The sequence below is a fragment of the Malaclemys terrapin genome, chromosome 13 (assembly GCF_027887155.1).
Source record: "Malaclemys terrapin pileata isolate rMalTer1 chromosome 13, rMalTer1.hap1, whole genome shotgun sequence".
In the NCBI taxonomy this organism is placed as follows: Eukaryota; Metazoa; Chordata; order Testudines; family Emydidae; genus Malaclemys; species Malaclemys terrapin.
This window is the reverse complement of record NC_071517.1, coordinates 44,324,097-44,335,198: the sequence shown is the minus strand read 5'-3', so window position 1 is coordinate 44,335,198 and position 11,102 is coordinate 44,324,097. Positions and strand designations below refer to the sequence as shown.

Below are 11,102 nucleotides of genomic sequence, written 5' to 3'. Positions count from 1 at the left end.
TCTAGCTTGGGCCTTCTGCCAGCAAACACTTAAGCAGCGCAGTGGCCTAAGTCTACACCTGTGAGCAGACCCCGTGACTGCAATGGGATGAATCATGTGCATAAAGGTACACACGGGCTGGGGGCAGGGCCATAGCTTTCAATGTCCCGAGTGCTGGGTCTCTCCAGACTTGCCCTGGGCGCTCCCTGCCTGGCTCCATGTCATGGGCAGGTTTTCCCTCACTAATATTTAGCTTAGTTCCTTCCCTGCCTTATTCCAGCCCAGCTCCTCCTGGCTGCCCCACACAATAATTACAGTCCAGGGTTTTTGGAGCTACTGGTGATTTTGGCTCCCACAGTTTTTGGGTCCCAGCTGAAGGTGCTTTGACAGGGGCTGGTTTGCAGAGGGCGGGTTCACGGAGTTTTTCTGACAATCAGGCCCCTTTAAGGCAGCGCAAATTGGGCTCCCCATATCCTTGATCCCTTCGGAAATTCTCAGCTCCAGTTCCTGCCAGGTCAGATTCCTAACGGCCCTCGCTGCTACAGTCCAGCGCAGGGATGTTACAGCCAGCAAACAGCACCTCGACTCAGCCCTCTGAACATAATGGGATGGAGCCATTCAGCATCCTAGGAGCAGACAGCTCAGAAAGGGAAGCCACATGTGTCTGAAGGCCCGGGAAAGCCACAAAGGGTGTGCAGCATTATAACAGTACACGTCAAAACCCATCAGGAGTTTAGATGCGGGTCGGTCTCTCCTGCTTCGGGACATGAGCCCCGACCTCTAACTCCCCGGGGGGCGGGGAAACGTGTCCCCAGTGGGCAGATTGTTCCATAGCTGCCTCATGCAGTGTTAACGACACCTTGCTTTGGACGGGCTGATGCTAGTCAGTGCTGGAGACGGGATACAGGGGGAGATGGGCCCTTGGTCTGATCCAGTCTGGCAGTGCCTGTGTTCTTATCTGTCCTGACCCCTCAGTCAGGATCCTGGCCCCATTGTGCTGGGAGCTGTACATACACATAGTTCACAGACAGTCCCACCCCCAAACAGCTGACAATTTAAATACCATGAAGGGGGTATTAACTAGAGATGATCAAAATGGGTCAACTGAAAAGTTTTCTTCACTCGCCAAAAATCAGGTTTCATCAAAATTGAGATTTTTCATGGTACAATGTTGATTTGATTTTTTTCAATCAATTTTCCATGGGAAAATTTAAAGTGAACATTTTCATTTTGATTGTATTGTTATTTATTATTTCCATCTTTCAGTTACGTATTTTGGGGTCCTCTGCTTTTTTATGACAGAAAATGGAGAAAACTCACGCTTCGGCGAGTTGAAATTTTTTCAACAGAGTAAGAAAGTGGAGACTTTTTGAGCTTCCAACTTCTTCTCTGTTAAGAGAATACAATATATTTAAATACTGAACTCCGGTTTGCCAGAATCTGGGAATGGGCAACAGGGGATGGATCACTTGGTGATCACCTGTTCTGTTCATTCCCTCTGCAGCACCTGGCACCACCCACTGTCGGAGACAGGATACTGGGCTAGATGGACCTTTGGGCTGACCCAGTCTGGCCACTCTTATGTTCCAGGTTGGCTGCGAAATCCCCACATGAATCAAAACTTTTTTCAGATGGAAAAAAATGAAAAAGGTTGAGAGAGAAAAAATGCTACATTCGACCACATTTTAAACTTTTTTTACTTAAAAAAAAAAATCATACATTCCCAGCTGTACTCTGAAACATTGGCGTGAAACCAGACATTTTGCTCTTGGGGCAAATCTTTCTGAATGCAGGTCATGTGCACAACACACATTTTCAGAAAGCTGTCGGGGAGAGGACTCAAACTCACAGTGTTTGGCTGCCATGTGATAGACACGACATGTCAGCCACACACTTACTCTGGTGGCAAATGGCCTGCAAGCCTTATTGTGCTAGGTGCTGTACAAATTCAGAACAAAAAGACAGTCCCTGCCCCCAAACATCTACCCTTCTGTCTCTAACAATGCCGGCTGCATTTCAAAGCTCTAATCATTTACAGATCTTCCTAACCAGTCTCTAAAGTTCGGCCATGGGTCAGGTCGGTCTGTGAGTTAATTAACTCTTTCTGGCCCTGTCACTGAGATATTATATTAAACTCATAACGTCACACTGGGACAAGCACCGGAGGGGTCGGCCGCCTTCCTGGCACTTTGGCACCGGAGGGTGTCGTGCCAAGACTCATTGAATTGCTAGGGCTGTAACCAGCCACTAGCTGGCACTGCTGGTGCATAAACTAACCCAGCCCCGCCCCCGGGACAGTCCTGGGAGGAGCATTTTGGGAGCCTTTTCCCACTGCAGCAACCCAGAGATCAGAAGGTGAGACAGTCTCACCAGCAGGCAGTTCTCTGCGGAGTAGATTCACTCCCATGCCTCTGGAGCACAGAGATGGGCAGTGGACAATCTCCCACCGCTGGGGGCTCTGTGGATTTCGCCGGGTGGATTCCCCCGACCCGAGGGCTGGCTCTGAGCGGACCGGGAAATGATGCTGAAGAGGGGAAGGGAGCTGGGGCTGCAGCCGGACCCCTGCCCTGCACATGGGGCGTGAGTGGGCTGGAGAGGAGGGAGCACAGGTAAGCGGCAGTGAGGAACCATTGCGATAGACCAGGCGCGGCGTGAGAAACAGGGATGGGACCGTGCCGGGGCTAAGCCCCAGGGAGTCCTCGGAAACGCCACATTGCTGCTAGAGAGAGTTAAATATTTTGGTGTTTAGAGCAGAGGAGACGGGGAACCAGGACTCCTGGGTTCCATCCCCAGCTCTGGGAGGAGTGGGGGCTAGTGGTTAGAGCAGGGGGGCTGGGAGCCAGGACTGCATCTTGGGGTTCTCTCCCCAGCTCTAGGAGGGGAGTGGGGTCTAGTGGTTAGAGGGGGTGGGGCTGGGAGCCAGGACTCCTGGGTTCTATCCCAACTCTGGGGTGGGGGCGGGGTCTAGTGGTTAGGACCAGGTGGGGATTGGCTATCGGGGGACTGAAGGATGAGAAAGAATCACACCTGACATGGGAGGAGACAGCAGAGATTATCCTGCTGTAGAGTCACCCGCCATCGCAGCAGGAACAGACACTAATGGTGACCCAGACCCAGGAGATCAAACTCCAGACGGAACACGTGACCCCCACCCTGGCTGGTACCACCTGACAGAGCCCTTAGGGGTTTGGATTCCTTGTGCACCTGCCCAGCTCATCCTGCCAGCGTGGCCTCTTTGCAGTGAAGTGGGGTCTGGCTGGACTCATTCATTCTCCTCTTCCTCACGGGTGTGAGGCTCATGACGCGCTTTGAGATCCTCCAGTGGGAGGGGCTAGCGAAAGGCGCTGGATTATTGCAGCTGTGTTTGGATCACTCCCGTAGCGCCGGGACACGGTCTGCAGGCTTTGCTGGGAAGCTTTACCCAGAACGGAAATTCGCTGCCAGGGCGTAACACAGAGGGAGCGTTGGACTGCTCCGAAGAGACAGCCTGGGTCGCGTCCCCCTGGGATCCCGCTGATCCGCACGCGGAGGGGCACCCCAGCCTGGATTCTCCCCTGGGCCGTGCAGGAGCCGGGCGGCACAGCTGGAGCTGGGTGAGACAGTGATTGGTCGGGTCACTGGTTGTTCCAGAGAAATGAGTGGGAAATAGTTTTGGGTTGAAGGAAACGTTTCATTTCAGTTCTGGGCTTGGGGTTTTTTTTAAACTTTTTTTTTTTAAATGAAATAAAACAGAAGGAAATTTCTACAGGAAAAGCTCTCGTGAATTGAAAACGGAAGCGTTTCAGCTTGAACTTTTCCCCCGGATTTTTTATCCCCATCCATAAAATGTCGCCGTCGACCGGAATCTGCAGTTTTTGGCTGGTGAAAAGTTTCACGTTGAAAATTTTTGCCCATCTCTAGCTCAGCCTCGTCCCCACTCCAGGCTATGTGGAATTGTCTCTGTGCAAGCCGGCATGAGCAAAGATGGGGGCTGGAAGTACACACACACACCACTTCCAGTAGGGTTACCATACGTCCAGTTTTTCCCGGACATGTCCGGCTTTTCGGCAATCAAACCCCGGTCCAGGGGGAATTGCCAAAAAGCCGAACATGTCCGGGAAAATGCTGGCCGGGCACTTCCCCTCCCGCGGCTGCTCTGCTCCTCCCCTGACTCTTCGGCTCTGTTTAAGAGCCGAGCTGCCCGAGCGCTATGGGCTTCAGGCAGCCCCCTTGCCTCCGGACCCCAGCCGCCGGCCGGGCACTTCCCCTCCCGGGCTCCGGCGGCGCAGGGTCCGGAGGCATGGGGACTGCCCGAAGCCGGTAGCGCTGGGGCAGCTCGGCTCTTAAACAGAGCCGAAGTGTCAGGGGAGGAGCAGAGCCTCCGGCCGCAGCGGCTCTGCTCCTCCCCTGACTCTTCGGCTCTGTTTAAGAGCCGAGCGCTACGGGCTTCGGGCAGCCCCCATGCCTCTGGACCCTGCGCCGCCGGAGCCTGGGAGGGGAAGTGCCCGGCCGGGGGCGCAGGGTCTGGAGGCAAGGGGGCTGCCCGAAGCCCGAACGCTACCGGCTTCACGGTTTGCCGGGCAGCCTCCAGACCCTGCGCCCCCGGCTGGGCGCTTCCCCTCCTGGGCTCCAGCTGCGCTGGGGAAGCGCCGGACGGGGGCAAACCATGAAGCCGGTAGCACTCGGGCAGCCCTTTTCGCATGGCTGGGAGTGGGAGAGAGGAGGGGGCGGAGTTGGGGCGGGGCTGGGGGTGGGAAATGGGCGGGGCCAGGGCCCGTGGAGGGTCCTCTTTTTTTATTTGTTAAATATGGTAACCCTAACTTCCAGCCTCCTGGAATGTATCCTACCCCAGGCTGGCTTCTGGGTCAATAGTTTCCTGTCTCCGTGTTTATCCCCTGCCCATCCCCACGGCATCCCAATGCCCTGGTAATACACCAGTCTCCGGTAGGCTGTGTCTGAGTGCACAGAGCTGCAGGTTCCCCTGGCCTCCTGCTCTCACACTCCCCCACGCTGCCTGCCTGAGACCAGACAGGAAGCGACTGCACCACAAGCCACACTGTAGCCTGTTTCACCCGCTAGAGGCTGCAGTCACCACTGGGTCACCCAGCAGAGAACTCATAGAATCACAGAACTGGAAGGGACCTCGAGAGGTCGTCTAGTCCAGTCCCCTGCACTCATGGCAGGACTAAGTATTATCTAGACCATCCCTGACAGGTGTGTCACGGAGTGTGGGGAGTCAGGGCCCTGCACCCCTCTTCCTGAGATTCACCGTGACTCTCAGCCAGCCAGTAAAACAGAAGGTTTATTAGATGACAGGAACACAGTCCCAAGCAGAGCGTGTAGGTACAACCAGAACCCCTCAATCAAGTCCTTCTGGGGGGTTTAGGGAGCTTAGACCCCAGCTTGGGGTTCCCTGCGTTGCACCACCCAGCCCAAACTGAAACTCCAAACTCCTCCAGCAGCGATCTCCCCCCTCACCTCTGCTCCTCCCCTCCTTTGTTCAGTCTCCCGTCCAGAAGGTGTAACTTCTCCCAACCCCCTCCTGGCTTAGGTTCCAGCTCGGGTAGCTTCCTTCAAGGGAAGTCCCCCATCCCCAATGTAACCCCCCTGCAACATTCCCAGGTCAAATCTGCCCCGCTCCCTGCTCCGTCACAAGGTGTTCTCCAACCTGCTCTTAAAAACCTCCAATCACCCTAAATCTAGAGCAGGGAAGTGGGACTCCGGGGTGGGACCTGATCACCCGAGAGGTGCAAGTGTTCCGGGCTGTGTCTCCCTCTCGTTTTGCACACCTGCTGGAGGCTAAAATCAGTGCACATTGTTCAGTGATGGGGAAGCAGCTGGAAAGGCAATGAACCAAGTGGGCCTGTTAAAGTGTTAGGGGGGGATTCTGCTCTCAGTCACGCTGGGATCAATCCAGACTGAGCTCACTACAGTCAGTGGAGCCAGAGCTGGATTCGGATCTCAGGACCCCGGGCTAAATCCGGAGCGACTCCACTCATGTCAATGGAGTCAGGGCTGGATTCGGATCTCAGGACCCAAGGTAAATCCGGAGTGACTCCACTCATGTCAATGGAGTCAGGGCTGGATTCGGATCTCAGACCCCACTGTAAATCCAGAGCCGCCCCACAGCAGCCAGTAGAGCTACATCAGTGTAAACGCAATGTGAGGTCAGACCCCTTCTCAAATACTTTATGATACACTGTCCACTTAGCTATGTTCTGCTACATCCCCCTCCAGCTGCTCTGTAAGTTACGCTGCTTAGCAAACTCCTTGACAGGGCTATAATTGGCCAGCTACTGTTTAACATAACGTCATTCACTGCCTGTTTACAGAGACGTGGCTGTTCTCACACACAGCAGCAGGGCCAGAGGTGCCAGGGGCAGAAAGTAGGGGCTGAAATGTAGCCCTTTGTCATTCACTTGGAGCGTAAACAGAGTTTGTACAGCACCTAGCGCAACGGGACCCTGGTCTGCGTTCGGTGCTGCTCTGGGCTAGGGCCATAGGAATAATACAGACTAGTTAGGTTTGATTCCAGGGGAGATAGAGAGGTATTAATGCCACTGTACACGGCACTGGTCAAACCCCCTCTGCCATCCTGTGAACAGTTCCAGTAACTCGTGTTCAGAGAGATGAATTCGACGAGCCCTGGAGCAGAGAAGGGCTGCTGGAGTGATCGGGGGATGGGGGCTGATTGCCCCAAGGGAGACTCAAAAGCTTGGGGATTTAGCCTAGCCACAAGGCCAAGAGGATGTAATTGCTCTGTAACTACCCCAGGGAGGGAGAAGAGCTACTGATGGTAAAGGACAACGTTGGTTGGCAGCAGAACAAATGAGGAGACACTGGCCCCTGAACACATCTCGGCTCGGCGTTAGCAGAAGGTTTCTACCCATCAGAGGGGTGAGACTCTGAAACAACCTCCTACTAGGGGCAAATGCTCTAACTAGTCTGAAGACGGCGCTTGGTCAGTTTTTGGATGGGATGATACAACGGGGTTGCCTGCGATAGCCTGGGGCGGGACTGACTGATCCTGACAGGGCTGGCTTTAGCAAGAGCGGGGCCCAATACCAGGGGGCGAGGCTTGCGTCAAGCCCCACCCCCAGGAATCGGGCCGTGCTCCGGGCAGAGCTCCGGCCGGGGTCGCGGGGCTTGGGTCCAGCCCGGAGCCGCTCGGTGGCCGGAACTGAGCTGGGGGGCCGGGCTGGGCCGGGCCGGAGCCGAGCCAAACCGAGCCACGGGGGCCGGGCCAGGCCGGAGCCGAACCGAGCCGCGGGGGCCGGGCCAGGCCGAAGCCGAACTGAGCCGCAGGGGCTGGGCCGGGCCAGGCCAGACCCGAGCCGAGCCGCGGGGCCAGGCCGGAGCCGAGCCAAACCCGGGGGGTCTGGGCCAGACCCGAGCTGAGGGGGCCGCACCTGAGCCGAGCCGGGGGGCCGAGCCGGGGGGCCGGACCGGAGCCGAGCTGAGCTGCGGGGACTGGGCCGGAGCCGAGGGGGCTGGGCCAGACCGGAGCCGAGCCGCGGGGGCTGGGCCAGACCCGAGCCAAGCCGGAGCCGCTGGGGATGGGGGTGCTCGGCCGGGGCCGGGCCGGTGTGCTCGGCCGGAACCGGGGCCAGAGTGAGTTGCTCGGCCGGGGCTGGACTGGGCCGCACCGCGCCTCCCCGGAGCCCTTCTCGCGCCCCCCGGAGGAGGGGGAAGTGAGCTGAGGGCGGGGTGGAGAGCTGCGGCGCGGGGCCCTCTTAGCGCGGGGCCGGATTCAGCTGAATTGGCTGAATCGGCCTAAAGCCGGCCCTGGACCCTGACTCCCTGCCAGTCCATGTCCTACTCTGTGGTGGCACAGAAGGGTGAGTGTGGGGGGTGACTGGGAAGAGTGGAAGTGGGGCAGGCCAAGAGAGGACAGGTCCAGCGATACCTGGCTCTTAGGAATCACAGTGAAAGTTGTCTTAGAAATACATGAGAGAGAAAAGGTTGGAAGGATACGAGGATGGATGGAGAGAGAGAAGGTTGGCATGATGGATGGATGGAGAGCTAGACAGACTCTGTATGGAGTTAGGGATGGAGCAGGACGTATATAAATCACTGTCCAGGAGTTGTGGCGGAGCTCCTCCTCCCCGTGCTGGGTGCTGTGCTTCTAGCTAGCGGTCGGCTGAGAATTTTACCTTCTTCTGGGGAAAAACCGGCAACTTCCAGTTTTAACCACTCGCCTCAGGGGCTCACTACAGTTCTCGGTCCTGTCCCTTTACTTCAAGGGCTCACCACAGTTTGATTCAGCCACACTCAGCATTGGCCAGCAGGGGAAAGGGACCCCTAGTCTCTGTTGCCCCTCTGGGTGTGGTGGGAACAGATCAGACCCTTTCCCCAATTAGTCTCCTTCCTCAAGGGGTGGTTCACTGTTCAGATCACTCCGTCCCAGTGACTAATGGGGGGAAGGGAGGAGCCCGGGCCCACCCTCTACTCCGGGACCCTGTGGTTAGCAGCTAGCGGTAATTGTCTCTTCGGCTAACAGCAGAGCCGCTAGGATTCCCTGGGCCACTTCCCCTTGGCCCTGACACCTCCCTCACGCTAATGGCTGGGCTCTTCCCCCGATGCCTGACGGCGTTTGTATCTCTCAGTCCTTTGGCTGTGCACCTTCCTCGCACAGCTCCTCCGGCAGCACAACCCCACCACACTCCTTGTGTGCTACTGAACTGACTGGAGGGGAGGCTTTGAACCAGGGCCACCCAGAGGATTCAGGGGGCCTGGGGTCTTCGGCGGCGGGGACAAGACCCGTTGCTTCGGCGGCGGGTCCCGGGGCGGAAGGACCCCCGCCACCGAATTGCCGCTGAAGACCTGGAGCAGAAGAAGCACCGGGGGCCCGGGCCCCATGAGAGTTTTCTGGGGCTCCCGGAGCAAGTGAAGGACCCCGCTCCAGGGGCCCTGAAAAATTCTTGTGGGGGTCCCTACGGGGCCCGGGGCCTGGGGCAAATTGCCCCATTTGCCCCCCCGAGCGGCCCTGTTTTGAACCACTTCCAGCCAGACTTTGCTTGGCTCCAGGTGTCCCAATCAATCCAGCCGCTTCTACTGTCTAGAGGGGTCTTAATTGGCCCCAGGTGTTCTAATTAGCCTGGAGCAACTGCCAGTTTGGTTTCTATGGCAACAGGGCTTTGTTTAGCCTGGGGCGAATAGACCTGTTCCTTATACTTTCCTCTAGCCCTTGGGTCCTGCCCCGTCACAGAACATAGGGATTGCCAGGATCAGATCCAAGGTCCCCGTCGTCCGGTGTCCCGTCTCCGGCAGTGGCCAGTGCCAGCTGCGCCAGAGAGATCCCGGCAGTGTCAGAAGTGGGTTAATCTCTCTGGGGCAGGGATTGGCTGTTTGCTCTATGTTCATACAGCGCCTAGTGCAGTGGGGTCCCGGTCCGTGACTAGGGCTCTCCCATGCTGCTGCCATGCAAATGATTCCTTATTATCATTGTTCTATTAATCGTTATCTGTCCTCGTTAGGTGTCAGCCTGGCCTCGAACAGGAAGCTCCAGAACTCATTCCCCTCTGTGCTGCCTGGGAAACTCAGGCAGGAGCAGCTGGGGGTGTAGGGAGCTGCCAGGTTCCCCAGAGGAGGGAAGTGGCTGGAGGATCTGCTCAGAGCCCAGGACGGAGGGTTACGCTGAACTCTGTGCACAGGGATACGCTGTGCACCCAAGGGACAGAGCACAGGCAACGGAGGCCAGGTCTGAGCGCAGGGAGGGGGAGCCGTGCCCAGGGGAGACTCAGATGGAAGAGACTCAAGTTTGGGGTTATTTTATATTTAACAAACCAGCCCCCAAGAAGAGGGGTTGTTATTGGACACCAGCCTCCATGGATGACTCCTGGGAACCTGGAATGGGGAAACTGAGGCAGGGCATTGCAAGCTACACTGGCCACAAGATGGCAATCCGGAGGCAGTCGACCTGCTTACAGGAGTTAAGGGAAAAACAACACATCCTCTGGGAAATTTCAAAATGAACATTTTTGCTTAATTTCAACTGTAATTCCCACTTGTGGCTTTTTGGTTCTTTCCCACTTTTTTCTTCCACTTTTACTATGTAAAAAATATGTTAGAAGGTGGGGAAAACCCCACCTTAGCTCATGTTTCTATGATTCCTCCCTCTGGAAACAGTTTTTTTTTTTTTTTAAGAAATGTAGAGGAGGTTTTTCCCCACACTTAAGAGCAAAATCAATTGGCAAAGTGTGAATTTTTTTAAAAAGTTTACTAAGTGAGAGAAAGTAGCACTTCCTCGCTTTTAACTCCCCCCTCCTTTTCCATTTGAAAAAAAATTCATCTTCTATAGCAATCTCACAACAGCTTGGAAATATATTTTATTATATGAAGGGGAAAGAATTTGGACGTTGAAATAAAAATCAAACGTTCCACTTCTGTAGCCAGTCGAAAAAGTTTCAGCTCGGTGAGAAGTGAGTTTTTCCTCTGGAGGAGTTTGCATTTGGCAACATAAGTGCAATGAACAGATTCACCACCAGGAGGAGCCCTCTCTGTTCATATCCATGGAGTAGGGTGTGGGCACTTCAAACCTTTGTGTAAGGGGGTAAATCTATTTAGAGTTGGAGAGATGAGATACCTACTGGTAACTGGTGTTTTCACCATAAACACACAAAGTGATGAAAAACCATTTGCATCCTTGATAACAGACATGTACAGCTAGAGGCAACGTCAGAAAAATGGTGCTTGAGAAATGTATTAGAGTTTAATTAAGACTAAAATTGCAACATAGGATGTTGACAGTTTGTGTTGTAACTTTTGTGTTTTAGCCTTAACGTTCTGAATCTCAATATCTAGTGTCATTAAATAGTTATTGTCTGACCCCCCATTGTCTGACTGCTCAGAATTTTCCACAACTGTGCAAATTTAAATCAATATACCTAATACAAATGTTTAAAACCCATCATTTTGTGCAACAGTGAAAATGAATAAAATAGGAAAAAATGCTTAAAATGACCATTGATATGATCCCTCAAAATTATAAACAAATAAAAATCAAATTCTTCCAAGCCTAAATATACTTCAGAAGTTTACAGGAAAAGGACTTGGAAGTGTAAATAATAGTCCATGCTGAGTGTCTACAGCATTTCTTGGTTTTGAAAGTGGATTTAAATTTGAACATCTTTGTTACTATTCCA

At 54.5% G+C, this 11,102-nt stretch overlaps 1 long non-coding RNA gene across 1 annotated transcript; it reads left to right on the top strand.

The window, feature by feature from the left end:
* Positions 1-2,347: 2,347 nt before the first annotated feature.
* On the top strand, positions 2,348-10,785 carry LOC128847314 (uncharacterized). Its single transcript, XR_008446893.1, has 2 exons — positions 2,348-2,588; positions 9,435-10,785. It is a non-coding gene; the product is annotated as an uncharacterized LOC128847314 (long non-coding RNA).
* The last annotated feature ends 317 nt before the right edge of the window (positions 10,786-11,102 follow it).